This window comes from Nannospalax galili, unplaced genomic scaffold, assembly GCF_000622305.1.
Source record: "Nannospalax galili isolate Female #2095 unplaced genomic scaffold, S.galili_v1.0 scaffold794, whole genome shotgun sequence".
NCBI lineage: Eukaryota > Metazoa > Chordata > Mammalia > Rodentia > Spalacidae > Nannospalax > Nannospalax galili.
In genome coordinates this window covers 1,003,237-1,019,022 of record NW_008334566.1, presented here as the reverse complement: position 1 = coordinate 1,019,022, position 15,786 = coordinate 1,003,237, and the positions used below count along the sequence as shown (strand labels likewise).

Here is a 15,786-nt window from a genome sequence, read left to right as displayed (position 1 = left end):
TTCTCTCCTTCCACCATGTAGGTCCTAGGAATCGAACTCTGGTTGTCATGCTTGCTAGCACATGCCCTTAACCACTGAACTCTCGTTTGCCTCAAAAGTCATACTTTTACAAAAATAAATGGATATTATTATAAACTAAACAAGAAAATGAGCTTTACCACTATTTAATTTGGGAACAACACAATGTCAGAGTGTCAAATAATTTTATTTTTAAGCACAGAAATGTACATTCTCTGTTACAAGGCAAAATGTTTTGAAATATAAATGTTTTCAAGTTTTCTTCATTTCTAAAAACTAAAAAAAACTTTTCCCTAACCTTCTGATAAACAAGAACTTTTTGTTGCTGTTCTGCTTCTTGGGCCGAACCTGCGCTGTGATCTGAAAGCAACCGGAATGATAGAATGTATTCTAATATGCACAGTAGAAATGACTATATCCAGCACATGACCAGGGTCTGAGGAAGCAAAACAGTGAACAAACAACTGTAAAACTTCTGATATAGTACACTGTGCAAATTACTGTTCTATTGTTTGTTCTACTCCCATTAAGCTAAACTACCATGAAGATGAGCAGTTCGTAGTTGAGGCTGTACTTCTTTTTGTTTTAGCACAACTCATAGACTAGATCATGTGTTGGTCAACATAAATGGGTATGTCTGTGTGTGGAAAGTCTATTAAATGGGGGAGGGGTGCTCTCATTTTATTTATTTACTTTTTTTTTTTTTCTTAGATAAGGTCTCTTATAAGCCCAAGCTGGTCTTAAGTACCCTATGTACCTGAGAACAGCCTTGAGCTTCTGACCCTCCTGCTTCTACCTTCTGGGTGCTGGGATGACAAGAAAGAAACACCATGCTGGGTTTATGCAGTACTGAGGTTCAAATCCAGTGCTTCCTAGATGCTAGGCAAGAATTCTATCAATGGAGTTATAGTCCTAGCCTATAGCTCTAATTTTTTCAATTGTTACAGTTTATTGGGGAGGGACATGTGCAAACCTGGGAGTGTAGTAGAATTAAGACGATAGCTTGTAGGAGTCAGTTTTGTATTTTACCATGTGAATATTGGGGATTAAGGAAAGGTCATTGGTCTTGGCCGCAAACATCTTTATCTCATGAGCTATCTTGCCATCCCATCTAATTTAAAGGCAAAGTATATCATACACATATCCAATTCTACACTATTTCTGAGTTAGTATGACCAATAGCTAAATATATGATTGAACACATCACCAAAGCAAATGTAAATACAGTATTTTATGTGTATGAGTGTTTTGCCTGCAGGTGTGTGTGCCAAGTGTGTGCAATGCCCTGGAGGTGAGAAGGGGGCATTGGAACTGGAGTTAAGGGCAGTTGTTAATTGCCATGTAGGTGCTGAGAACTGAACCAGGTACTCTGCAAGAAAAGCAAGTGCTATTAACTGCTGAGCCATTTCTTCAGGTCCATGAAGAAGTTAATATTTATGGAATACATGTGCTATAAGCTTCAGAAAAGAGAATGACAGGTGATTATGTTTCTTAATCCTAGTGTCATCACCTCCCCATGAACTATACATTTTTCTCTCCTTGTTTCAGCATCCTGGGATAACAGGAGGCTCTGTTCCTGCCTGGGAGGAGGAGTGATCTAAAGCTGCCTTATGGGATAAAACATCACGGAAAAAAAAAGCTTTAAATCTTATATTGAGAACTCTGAGCTTCAGCAGAAAAGTTGTGATGATAATTTTTGTTGGCATTGTTTCTATTTTAGGAAATAATTTTTCCCTCTTTCATTCTTATGTATAGATTTATGTGATAGTAAGGAGAGAACATTTTATAGCTTCAAACTTCATTCCATATGGTTCATAAGATGTTTTAGTTGGAAGTAATCTGAAAGCTAATCTAGTATCTTTTAAAATAAATTCTTGAGGAAAGGATATCTAAAATCACACAACAATAATAGATATACTTACCCATAAACCCAAAGTGTAGGTCTCTGGACACAAGGGGATCTGCGTAACAAGAACAGCTGGCTTCTTTTAATGTCTAGGATAGTAATTACATTATTTTCTAAACTACTCATCATCATCCTCACTGTGATACATAGTATTCTCCTTAGAAAACTCTTGGAATGCAATGTGTTCTACCTGCAACCCGAATAAAGTGTACAGATGCATAGAATAACCAGATGGAGACATGGAAGGCACTGGGTTTCCAAGGAGCAGAGGAAAGGAGCTGAGGTGTAAGTTCACAATATTTTAATCAGGGAAAGGAGGCAACTATGAATAAACACAATGCTGTCTTGCCTTAGAGTTTCTCAAAGGTGATATAATAAGGGAAGAAGGAAAAGAAATGAGACAAAGTCTACATAGGCAGGCTTGTTTCTTTTGCCTTATCCATAGAAAATACTATAGGCTCTGTTCCCATTCTCAAGATATTTGGACAACGGTATAAATTTTCTGAGCAAGTAAGTGCAACTTTAAATATGAAAAGAGTATTACGGGAGAGCTGCAGGGCATTGTAGTCATAAGAAAATATCTGTGTGGTATTACTTTGAGGGCTGTATCTCTTATTCATGCTTCGGTACCAAGAGGCAAATTCAACAAAACTAGTGGGGCTTTAAATTTGGAGATATGGTCTTTTCACCAAATCATGAATCTTTAATCCCCTCAACTTGGGAAGGACAGGCAGACAGACAGACATAGGTAGAGGAATTTCTAAACTTATGATGTTTTTCAATTTGCCTTATTTCTCTGCATCAAGTTCTAGAAACACTTTGTTTACCTGTATTATATGCATAGTATACCATTAGAAAATTGTATACATGTTACGAGATTTCTGTTAAGATATAATGCAAAATAGGCCAGTTTAATGGGTGATAAACACCATTGCACTGAAATATTCAACTACTGTCTAAGCCCACAAGTATTCACTCACAGTTCTCAAAAGGAAAATGTAATATTCTTTTTCAGCTCAAGAATAAAAAAGAGAAAAAGAAAGGCAAGAGGATTGTCATAAGCTCAATCAGTCTCGTCCATATAGTAAGTTCACGGCCTACTAGAGCTACAAAATAAGATAATGATAATTTGCCTTCATATATACCCACTTGAGACAAGAGCCATGATTTTTCCATTTTAATAGTGAACATGTTTTTCCAAATGTGAGAAGGTATTCAATATTGTAGGATGAAAGGCAAGGCAAAAATAGATTTCAATGTTATTAAAACAAGTTGTGAAATAATATAGATGGAACTAATATCCTGAGCCTCTGGAGAACCATTCGTTCTTCATTCAACATTTGTTTATGAAGTTACTAGCAAGTGCCTAGCACTGTTAAAAGCACAGTTAAGAGTAGAGAACAAAACAAAATCTCTGGGTCCATGGTATGTGCATCATGCTGTTTGTATATCATGACAGAATAGATACCACTCTGGAGGTGCGTTATCATTGAATCTACATCACACTGGAAGAACTTTTCAAAACGTCAGTTGATTATGGTGCTATGGAGAAAAATAATATGAAGTAAAGACAATGGAGTGCAATCAGTAGGGATGTGCCTTTCATGAAGAATTCTCAGAGGCTTTTCCAGTAGGAATACAATGGAACTTGGAACTAAAGTTCTCAAAGATACACCATGTACAGAGAGCACTCCAGAGAGAATAGGAAGAAACACACTGAAATGGAAAACAGGCCACTTTGTTTTGAAGAATATTAAGAAGGCCAGAGTAGCCTGCAGAAGAGGAAAAACAGTAGGGTCTTACAGAAAGTCGTTGTTTCTTATTCAGCGAGACATAATGAGATGTTAGCAGATCTATACAATAGTAATGTTAGGGGTCTGGAGAGATGGCTCAGAGGTTAAGAGCATTGCCTGCTCTTGCAGAGGACCAGGGTTTGGTTCCCAGGAAACATATGGAAGCTAACAACTGTCCATACCCCCGAGCCCCTCTTCTGATCCACGGGCATTGCAGGACACAGGTGCGCTTACACACATGCAGGCAATATACTCATATACATTATATATATATATATATATATATATATATATATATATATATATACACAACAGTACTGTAACAAGGCATAATTTTAAGACGTCTGTACTATATGGAGAATAGTGTGGAGTGCAGAGGCCAAAGCAAGGAGATCAACAAATAGGTACTACAGTAGTTTATGGTGCATTTGTCCAGATCTGGATACTAGATGGTGAATATCAATTTGTTTGATATTTAACTAAAGGCAGAATCCAAGGGGTAGGGGAAAGGAAATGTAGAGTTAATACAGGTAGATAGATATAAGTGAGCCAAAACCTCAGATGAAGTAATGGCAAAGATTAGTTCTTAAAGATGTTGGGGCTCTTTTATTATGAGGTGATTTTGGGACAGTGTACATATGCGAAGATGGTAATATATTTTGGTAATATTCTGTAAGTTTCTCCTCACTATCAGACAGTGAGAAACTTTATGCTTTCTCCATAGTATGTCTTCCATTGATTTGTTTCTTTCCTCCTGAATTAGACTTTAAGAAGCAAGGTTGCTTTTTGCTTGAGGTTTAGAAATAAGTTGCAATGTTATGGTCATCATTGGAAATGACTACAAAAATGATGTAAAGGCAAAAATAGCATCAAAGACTTCAAGAAAATGCCATCCAGTCACACAAAATTAGAGAAGAAAAAATAGCGTAAATTAATACCATAGGAAATTAAGTTTCTAGTTGGATCCTTTGGTGAACTCAAAGTTCTTTAATCTGCTTTTCAAAAATCTATGACATTCTACTAATGTAATATTTTAGACATGTTAGAAAAATCTTTTAAAGGAACTGTTAAAAACTTAAATAAATTTTAAGTCAACATTATCCTCCATAAAGTATTTTAGGTCTTCCAAGACAGAAATTGAAGGAAATTAGGAAACATTAATAAACTAAAAATGCTGAGAGCTTTAAAACCCCTTGGGAATTCATTTGCTTCACAGCGATGTTCTTTTTCAACATTAAATTTTATTCGTCCATGCTAATGAAAATAATTTGCCAGAGCAGAAAGGAAGGAAGATGTCAGTTCCAAGTGACATGTCTATCAATATAAAGGGAAGGGGTAGTGTGCGTACCCTTGGTGGATTGTAGGTGGAATACTGAAGAGCAGAACTGGGTGGGAAGTTGAATGCAAGAATGCATACTTCACAAATCAAGGTAATTAAAATGTTAACCAGGGCCAACATAGGTGGCTTATGGGAAAATGCATTTTAAATAAAATTGTAGATAGATTTTTATGGCCAAAGTAATCTTAGAATTCCAGTTGTAGTTGGCAAGTTGGAAAAAGGAACAAATGCATGCCAATAGAAACAGAGCAAACAAAGTTCACAACTGCAAAATGAAAAGGCAAAGCTGTAAATGACTGACATATAACACTGCCTCAACAATGGAGTAGGGATTATGTTGATATACTCTGTTTCAGAGAACAGATAATGGAGAAGTTGGCTGCTAGGCCCATGTCTGTATGGATGAACATGAATTCCAATCAGTTAATTATAAAATGGAAAATTTATTTCTAAGATTAATTAGGTCAATAACGAATAAAACCACATTTGAGAAGACATCAAATCATCAAAGAAATGATTGAAAAAACTTTAATGAACACTGTTAAGGAAACTTCATTACTACACACAAGTTACTTTTTATGTTTTATTGTTATTGGTGTTGTAGCATAGTAAGCGTAAATCTTCTATAGAGCCTTTTCTCTAGCATCTTAGATTTTTAATACCATCCTCTAAGACATACAATTCCTTTACATTTCACCTTAACTTGTTATCTTGTGTTTGTTTTGTCTAGAAAATACTGGTTAGAAGATGGTTGAAGACACAGGGCACAGGAAAGGGGTATATATATAAATAAATCACAGGTAATAAGACATGTAAATACTCAAGTGGAAGTAAGCATTTTTTAAAATCAAACAAGGCTATATACAATGAAAGAGCACTACCCAGGGAAGACTGCCCTACAATATGAACATTTATATAATTCAGTAATAATGAACTTTTCATTTCAACAATGCAAGACCAAAGAAAAGCAAGCATATTTTAGACAATCCTCCTAGCAAGGCTTGCTTAATTAAGATAGAAGATAAACAAAATACAATAGCAGGGGCCTGCTTTGAAGTTTAGATAAACAAGGCAGTTTTCTAAAAGTTTCAACCCAAATCATGAAAAAAACATGAAAATGCCCCGAGAAACCTCATGTACAAATAAGAAAATTCCAAACTTCCAAAGTAAATTATTTTACCTGATAAAAAGTGAAATAACTTGAGTCTAAACATATCCAAGATATAAAAATTTGAACCTAAAAATGTTTATTTCATCTGAAGGGGAAAAGTAAGCAACAACATGTAAAAATCTAAACCAGACTTTAAGTTATCTACAAACTATGAACACTGGAATATGTTCGTTTATTGAGTTTCAAACATCTGAATTATTACGGAAGCCCTAAAGACACGAATAACAATCTTTCTGACTTGGGCTTGTCCAAGTTTTTGAATCCTATAAATGAAGGGCTACATAAGATTACTTTCAAATGTCTATTCCAATATTAAAATGGCAGTGTGTCTAATTTTGGGTGCTGCTTGGATCCCATATACTGATGAGTTACTACTACTTACCACAAAGATGATAAAAATAATTTAAATATACCACAAAATTAGTAATGAATCATTGAAATGGGATTCTTACCATTTTTTAATTCAACTAATATTTGCTTTAAAAAAGAAAAAAGAAAACACAAAAAACTAACAATCCTGTCAAGAAACTTCTTCATGATCTGAGTCCTAAGCCATATTGTCTTCCTACAAGTCAGGGGCCTCCTTTTCACTTAATTCAGAGAGGTAGAAACTACCTGACCACATCTACCATTCAGTTTCCTGTCTGTATTATAATCAATAACTGGTTCAACATGAGGTTATCAACACGAAAATAGAGTAAAGTACTGAACAGGGCCAGCTATAAGTTTTAAAACATACCACAAATGATATTATTTTCCTGAAATAAAAAGTGTCTCATGGATCTGTCCGGCTCTGTTCATTATATTGTTACATGCTCTCTGAATCTGAATCAAACCAGCTAGTTATTTTTACATATTTAAATATACTTTCCACAGAATATAATTCTGATAGCTATGCAAAGAGAATTGCTTTGTATTCTTGAAATCTTATATGAAGAGAATATAACCTCTCATTATAGATTACCCATGCATATATTAATATGCTTGCCTTTTTCTACTTCCCTGGTGTGTCAAATCTGACTATTTCCTTTCCATTTAAGTTCCTAGAAAATTACAAAATTTTTTAAAGCAAAACTACTGCACTATTCTCAGTGTAAAGAAACAAATTTTACTGACAGATTCCTTAGCACAACCAATTCATAAATAAATAACTCAAGGCTTCCTTCTGCACAAAAAATATGAATTCTATGAAAACAATATCCCAAACCATAACAGGCAATTTTGAAAAAGTTATAAACAGTGCATAGTTATTGTAGCCATAAAAAGTTGCTTTTAGTTGACCTATTTTTATAATACAAACTGAAGGGTAATGGTCACATTTTAAACATCTATGTATAAAATACATTTAATATATTCATATTTAAATTGAATGTAAAATTAAGCTATCCTTTAAACAATCTATTTCTTTCCGGGCCTAAAAATGAACTTCAAGGTGATCTTTTTAAATTGTGTATCTCCTTTCTCTTCACTAGGGTAAGGTATCATCAAGTTTCCCCTATCCTCTCTAAAAGCTGGTGACTGAATTACAATTAAACATTCCTTTCAATCAGTTTTGGATAACAATGAAACCCTAATTTTTTAAAAAGAAGCATTGAACTGAACAACCCCTAAATATGAGCCCATCTAAGTGATAGAGTGGAAGGAGAGATACAAGGAAGGAAGGAAATTTAAAAAAAATGAACTCTAACGAGACATAAAATGCTTCAGCCCTAATGATCACAATGCATGTACTTTATATGTACTCTATTAATGGAGATACAAATAAATCAAAATTGTAAATTGTGTTTAACAGCATTAAACAAACACTGCATTTAAAAATTCCAGTACACTGAGAATATCCTTAGTCATAACTCAAAGTGACAGAAGAGAATAAACAGGCCTCTTGACAACATAAAACATTTCCCGAGGTATGCCACAATGCAGACTGGAGGATGGAACATCAGAAAACTCATCTCCACTTCAGTTTCAAACTCTAACACAGGCTCCTGGTTGCTCACACTCTTCCTGTCTCCACTGCTGCCTAACCAAACTGTTGGAGTTAGGAGACCGTGCAAATAATGTGCCTTCCAGGCAAACTTTCGTTTTCTAAAAGTAAATCTCTTCAAATACTTCAGTTGGAAAACGTCCATTGCTGCTACTTGACACCAGGGCGTCACACTCTCCCTTGGGCTTACCTGCTCCTAAGTAACTATTCTTCCAAGCACACTGTGGGCACATTGGGAAGTAGTTCTTTAAGTACTTCTGAATCTGTGATGACCTGCAAGATGCACACCTTACACACTGCCTCGGGTCTTTCACTGCCTTCTTTTCTCCGTCCTTCCCTTCTGAGAACTCACCCAGTTCACTTCATGCACCTCACATCGCAAATGCCTCCATGCCCACCTGGAAGCATGCAGCACTGGGGAGGAATAATCCCCAAGATCCAGAAACTGAGCGAATTTCAACATGTGGTGAGAGGAAACGTGGGGGGATGTGGGGCATATGAACGTTACAGATAGCAGCTGTCCACTAAGTGGTTTAAATCTGTTGGTTAAAAAGCTGAATAAACAAATACACAGATGGATCTAGTTCCTTGGGGACTCCTGATTGTGAGGCTTCTCCTAAATCCTGACGATTTCGGCCTCTGGATTCATCCCTGTGCAAAATACGCATTGGTTGGTTCCACTTTCAAATGACCCAAACCTGCACGCATCTTCCTCTTCAAGTATCTCCTGACACAAATGGGATCCTATTCGACAGGCCCTGAAAAACTTACCTAAGAGATCTTAGAGTCTGGGGATAGTTGGGCAACTTTTCCTCCAAGTACTATAGCTGATGGATCGGGTACCCACAGCAAATGTGGCCTCACACACAGGTCACGGTTTCTGGACTTATCTGGCCTTGACAGTGGGAAGAGGCGCTCCACAGACGCGCGCGGCCACTCAGTGGGTCCTGCTGGGGGCCGCCGCTACACGTGCGTCGCCGCGAGCGCGAAAGGGCACTGCAGCCGGTGCTCAGTCCACAGGCTCTGCACTTACCCCAGCCATCCTTTTTACCCACAGGTAAAAAGCAGTGCAGAAGCCCTCCTTTTCTCACCAAGGTGTCTGAGCCCCTCCCACACTGCTTGCCTGAAGAGTAAGGAGGCGCGACTGCACCCACACACAAAGCAAGGAGCCCTTTACAAAGTGAGTAAAAGTAAAAGCAGGACAGGTCCCTGGGGAAGCGACTTGTGATGGCGCGTGGACAGGGGAGAGAGCGCTATCAGTAGTGGCTAGCGAGATGCGTGGTTATCCCGGGTCACTAGGGGCCATAAATTTCTTAACTGGAGAAGCACGAGTTTCCCCCATGCCTCTCTTATTAGTTCAGAAGTACTTCTGAAATGAATGTCTAACTTAGACCTCAGGAGCGTGCACTTGCCTGGCGGAGTAAATAAAGGTCAGCAGTCGGATCAATACCGTGTGAGCGTCTAAGCGCCAGATGTTTTTACTGCTATTTCTCCTCCCCTGGGGTTGGGGGAAGGAAGAGAGAAAGACAACAAATAATTTTTTTTTAAAGAGTAAACAAACACATCTGGTGTTTCGACATATCTTTTCCTGCAGCCAGGGTCGCTCAGAACCAGACAAAATTCTGCGTATTCAAAAGTTAAAAATAAATCACCCGGGAGCCACCCGCGAATCCGGTTTCTCTGAATCCCCCTTCCCTCATCACAAAGCAAAACGCAAAGGACCAACAAGTGGCAAAGCTGAATCCCCACACCAGAACCCGGACCCTGAGCCCAAATTTGACACATGTCACACTATGCCTGCGTCGCGGAGCTGCTGGCGCTGGGGCGAAACTTTGGGGTCTAAGCGGGAGAAACCCGAAGGAAAGTGGTGGCCCGGACCCGAGTGGAGGTGGTCGCAACAGGGTGGGGTGCAGAGGTGCTGCGCGCCAGATTGAGGGTGAAGAAACTTACCGCGACCGGGGACACAGTGGGCAGCGTCCCGGGAGGTGGCACCCGCCGCAAGCGGGCAGAAGCCCGCAAACAAGACACCTACGCACGAGTCCCAGAAGTCGCGGCCGCGAGTGGCAGTGGGGGCACAGTAGGGGCGCTCCGGGGGCGGGGGCACCCCAGGAAGCCGCAGCCCTAGGACGCGGCAGCCTTACACACGTCCGGGCCGGGTGCGGGTGGCGCGGGGCTCAAGTCGGGGAAGCGGCGGCTGCGAAGCTGCACGCGCCGGCGTGTCTCGCGCTTTCTCGGAGGCTCGCGCTGTCTCGCGCTGCAGCTCCCCCCACCCGGATCTGTGTGTGTATGTGTGTGTATGTGTGTGTGTGTGTGTGTGTGTGTGTCTGTGTGTGAGTGTGCGCTGACGGGCGCGCGCACCCGGCCGCGCGCGCGTGTTGTTGGCAATGCAAACTGTACACACACTGCGCGCTGAGCCGCCTCTCCGCCGAGGGGCGGGAGGCGGGAAGGGACATCTCTGGACTCTCAAGTCTGGCTGAGCCACTTGTTTTGTCTTACTTTGCGTTGTTGGGCTCGTTGTTGATCAACAACAACAAAAAAAACCTGGTCTAGAACTGTCCCTTTAAGATGCCTCTATAGTCCCCTCCACCAATCTTCTCCTGCCACCCCCCCCCACACTTCTTCCGGGGATGGGGGGAGATCGCAGGGCAGAACCTTGTGGGGCGGAGCCTTGGAGCCTCCTGGCTGACGTCAGGTCCACCTGCTATGTAAACAACTCGCTGCAGAACTTGTTTGTCTGCGCCTCTCCTCCCCCACCCCCACCCTTCTCTCCACCTCCTGCTCCGCCTCCTCCCGCGGGCCCAGACAGCGAGTGGAGGAAGGGGGTGGGGAGGGAGGCGAGAACAAAACCGTATGCTGTACTGGCACAGCCGAGTTGTGTCTGCTGCTTCCTGGCAGTCCCCAAAGTACGTCCTCTCAGCAGAAGGAGCTGCTGGCAAATGAAAACAGGGGATTCCACGTGCAGTGCAGAAAGCCTCGAAGGGATCCAAAGCCCTTGGTGGCAGGTACTTAAAGCACTGGGTGTCACTGAGGGAGCCCCGCGCGTGCGTTACAGCTTTGAGTGTTCTTTCTTGCCCTGGTGTGCGCCTCTGCGGCCTGAGTGCAGAGGCCATGCGGCTGTCTGCGCTGCCGTGGCTCCTGTCACTCTTGGGCCCTGGACTTCAGGGGGCTTCTTCGTTGTGGCCCCCCGCAACCCAGGTCACCCGGGCGGGGCTTGGAAACAAGGGGACTACTGAGCTGTGATTTTTTTTTTTTTTTTAAAGAGTCTGAGACTCTAGTGACTGATTCAATCAGAGACTAGGGGAAGCAAAATAACAGGAATGAAAGAAGAAATTGCCAGAGCCAGCTCACAGCACTCTTCAAAGCGAGGGCGCTGCTAGTGTGGGGGATGCGCCGGCCTTGTCTCTGTCACCCAGTCCCTCCTTTGAGCCAAGTCTGGCGGCCCAGCGAGGGACTGGGAGGGAGGAGGGTATGACAGAGAAAAGACCGAAAGAGGTCAAGGCGGGCCCTAATGGGACGCGTGACCTGATTCTGGGTGGGTGTTCCTGATGAGCCCCTTCTCCACCCTAGCTCCTGGCGGGCGGTCCCTTCCTGCTGTAACCTGCCAGCCCCTCCCCGCCGTCGGCCGCGCGGCCCTCTGTCACTGTTGAGGTCAGTGCGCCGCTGCCCAAGCTGCTGCTTTTCTCTCCAGTCAAGAGCATGGCATTGCGAGAAGCACAGAAACTTTTCACCAAATAGCTGTGGCCAAGAGGCCACCGGAAAGAGAGTGAAGGGCCCTGGCTGCTTCCCTGCCCTCCTCCCTGGAGAAAGAGCTGAAAACTTTGCACATTGGGATTGCAGTAGAGGGGCTGGTGGGGTGGGGAGGCAGCCGATCAGCGCTCACTTCAGCCTTTTGAGTTTTCCCTTCCCTCAAAGAGCAAGCAGCACGCCCTTTCTCTAAAGGCCAGAGTTCTTGCTCTCTCCCTGCCTGAAAAGTTGTCCTCTGACCTCCATGTTCACACCACCACCACCACCACCACCACCACCACCACCACCACAGCTGGCACCAACTCGAACTTCAGAACCTGAAATTCTCCGCGGTTGGAAGCGGCCCTGGCACTCACATCTGTAAACACACAGCCAGGTTTGCTAGTGAAACGAACTAAGTCAATAAGCCACCCGGCTGGTCCTGGCAAGACGGCCCCTGCCTGGAGCATGAAGAAGGAGGTAGAGTTTGGCTTTGAGTTGTAGTGCCTTCTGGGAGCTTTTAAACCCCTGGCAGTTCTAGTGTGCTCTGCTCGCGGATGCTCTGCTCGCAGCTGGCGCTCTCTCTCTCTCTCTCTCTCTCTCTCTCTCTCTCTCTCTCTCTCTCTCTCTCGTCAAATGGTCTTTTGCGGAATGGCAGGCTCAAGAGTGGACACATAATCCGAAAATCATTTTAAAGGTGGACGCTAAGAGAGAAGGCAGCCTTCATTAACATTAAAAAATGACCTCAAGGCCCTACTTTGCCCTTCTGAAAGGTGGGGGTTTTGCTTTCTGCATCTATGCTGCACTAGCAAATCTAACTAAAACGGACTCTGAATTAACCTGAAACTGTTTAGAAAAAGAGAAGAGCAGGTGATGTGGAAATCCTGGAAAAGACAAGGATGTACCTTTCCTCGGGCCTGGTGAATAAAGGTAATTGAATGGTCAGAAGGTCTACAGTGCCACATTTCTTTTCCTTCCTCTCTGGCATACACCCACCCCAGTCACTTCCCTTTCTCCCCAGGTATCCCAGGGAAGTGAGCAGAAAAGGTGCACTACAAAGAGTCTGGGCCCTCACAAGACAAGTTCACGTTCCAGAAGGGGAGAATGGCAGTTACTTTCTCAAGGATGGGAGAGGGACCAGGTAGTTAGCCTTTCACTTTTCCTTACACAAAGACCAGTTTGGGTGAAAGCTGAAGTCTCAGACTTTTCTTTCTTACAGTCCAGTCTAGCAGCTAGACTGTCAAAGGGAGGCACAACCGGAGGAGCCCGGCAAGAACCTGCCAAGCACCCTTCCCTGGAGCCTCGCTAAGCAACGTGAGCTCTTGCTTCTCTGCACCCCCATTATCTCTAGCTCGCCTGCAGCCATGCCCCCAGCCACCAGGCCTTCCAGAAGGGAAAGCTCCCGCCGAGTGGAGAAGGCAGATCTTGCCAGGAGCCGCTGCCCTCGGGGGACCCTCGGCCGCAGCCAATGGGCTAGGCGCGGGTTCGAGAGGTGAAAGTTCAGGCCCCGGGCTCACCCGAGCTCCGATGCTCCAGTCGCCTCCCTCCGGGCCCCTCGCTCTTGGCCCCTCGGCAGTCCCAGTCCAGCTACCAGGGGCTGCCACGGTGGCACGTAGTTTGTTGATGGGTGGTCATAAAATATATTTATTTGCAATTCCTTGAACTCGCCCACCACCCCCGCCTGGGCATGGCCGGGAACACTGCAGGCTTTGTTCGCCTCGGCTGCTGCTGGAGCCCGCCAGGGTTTAGCGCGCTGTACTTGCAGACTCCAAAAAAAAAGTTGCAATATCATAATAGGAAAACCGGGTTTCCGCAGCCTAGGAAAACGCTGAAAGGGTAAACACTGAACGAATAGTTTTCTTTTGCAGCAGCCACCGGTCAGCTGTATGGACCGCCTCAGACTTTCAACGAAACGCTGCGTGCTTCAGGGAGAGGGCGAGCCCAATGGTGACCCTGAAGTCGCGGTGCAGCTCCTAGCTGCAGTCCAGGTTTCTCTTGCAGCACGTGGGTCTGCGAAAGTCATTCCAAGAGGTTCCAGGGAAAAGTTGAACCGGCTTACTGGGTGAATGAGCAGTTTCAACCTCGAATCTCTCACGAAAATTTATTTGATTTCAAGTTTATTTTATGACGAAACCGCAAATCAACAAAATCCGAAAGCCTGCTCTATTAGGGTCCTGGGGAAAGATAAATTCGTTTGAAATGGTATCTGTCAGAGTATCTTACACAAAATAAACTACTCCAAATAAGACTAACTGAAGCAGCATGAAGGAAAACAGCTTTGAGGATAACACATTAGAAGTGGTGGTTAAACGTTAATGCTTTTCTGAGTGAGTCGCTTAGACCTTTAGTTATTTGTTATAAAAATATAGTCATTCACACATTTAGGCTGTTTTCTCCAAAACTCTGAATCAAGCACAAACTGCATTTTTCTTTCTCAGGGGCTCTTTTATTGGAAGTAATTGTGACACATCAAATTTAAATGACTTCTTAAATTGCTGGAGAAGGGAGAGGGCAACAATTTAAAATTATTTTACTTTTAGAAATACCATCCTCAAAGTTCTATTGCTCATTCCAAACCCGGCAACAACAACGATTAAATACAATGTAAAACATGTTTCCTTTCACACGGGGACAACAAAAAAGGCAGATTATCAGGGCCCTCTTTTGCAAGTTTGTTAAAGTTGTGTGAAGTTGAGCAAATAAATAATTCTATTCATCTACGGTCTATATTTCCATTCTCCTCCCTGACACAGTGAGGGAAAAGAGAATATTTTAGCTCCACGAAGTCAAACCAAGGATAATGTTACAATGTCAAATTGAATAGAGTCGTGAAATTGGTGGAGTTACACCACCATCTGTCGTTAAACTCTGGGACTACAAAATTTGGGACCTATAATAAATCTTAATGAACTTTCTCAACTTAAAAAAAGTAAAATCACAAACTAAAGTCTCCACCTATATTTTTGTAACATGAAGTCTGAAATTATCTGACAAATATTTTCTCATAACCCATACTGCTGGTCAGGTTCCCTTTTCAGAAAGCAAATAGCCCCTACCTGTTACATTCCAGATACAACTTTTTCAAATCAGTTGTGGGTCTGAAAAGTTCTATTAGCCCATCATGAACACTTTGCTTCCTGTAGACTGCTGAGAAGAACCTTAGAGACCAACTTCAGGGACCACCAAAGTCCTGGAGTGAGTTGAATGACAATCTTCTCTTTAAAATAGCAGTTTAATCCTTTGTTAGTATATTTCATTGCAACACACTAAGAAAGATAAGAGGTTGGCTGTGTAAAAAATAAAAAATGACTACAAGGCATTCAGTACCCAGTATTAGTTCAGAGTTAGACTTTTTAGAAAGACAGATCAGTCTCTCTGGGACAGATTTTTACAGGCTAAGAAGATTCTGTTACAAGGTATACTTCCTCAAAATTAACAGGAAACAAAGGCAACTAGTAGAAAAAGCCTTCCAATTCTCAATCAGAAGCTCTCCTAAAATGTTGAAAATGCTTTTTCACATAATACTCAAAAATATTTCTGCTACATATTCTCAAAACTATAAACAAAACATCTTACTTACTATGTGCAATGTTGCACCCTTAAGGGATTGTAAAATTTCTATCTTCTTGATAATAAAATTGAATTTAAAGAAAATGTTATTGTTTGCTTATGTTGATAAGACATCAACTAAAACAATATTAAGCTGAATCATACAATAGTGTCTATAGTTGCTGAATTCTGACCCAAACAGATGACAATTTAACCTTATTTATGTTAGTTAGCCCATATTTTTCTGAGATTGTCTGTCTCTCAAGAAATGTGTTAAATGTCCAATTCTTAATATATACTTCT

General features: G+C 42.1%; 1 protein-coding gene and 1 long non-coding RNA gene across 2 annotated transcripts in view; one reads left to right on the top strand and one right to left on the bottom strand.

The window, feature by feature from the left end:
• Positions 1–10,518, bottom strand: part of Foxp2 (forkhead box P2) — a 648,199-nt gene extending 637,681 nt beyond the window's left edge. Inside the window, exon 1 of the mRNA XM_029561780.1 lies at positions 10,162–10,518. The gene's annotated coding sequence lies outside the window, so the exon portion shown is untranslated. The remainder of the gene's footprint in view (positions 1–10,161) is intronic.
• Positions 10,519–11,104: 586 nt separating this feature from the next.
• On the top strand, positions 11,105–15,527 carry LOC115069654. Its single transcript, XR_003848903.1, has 5 exons — positions 11,105–11,213; positions 12,789–12,864; positions 12,956–13,075; positions 13,154–13,248; positions 13,803–15,527. It is a non-coding gene; the product is annotated as an uncharacterized LOC115069654 (long non-coding RNA).
• The last annotated feature ends 259 nt before the right edge of the window (positions 15,528–15,786 follow it).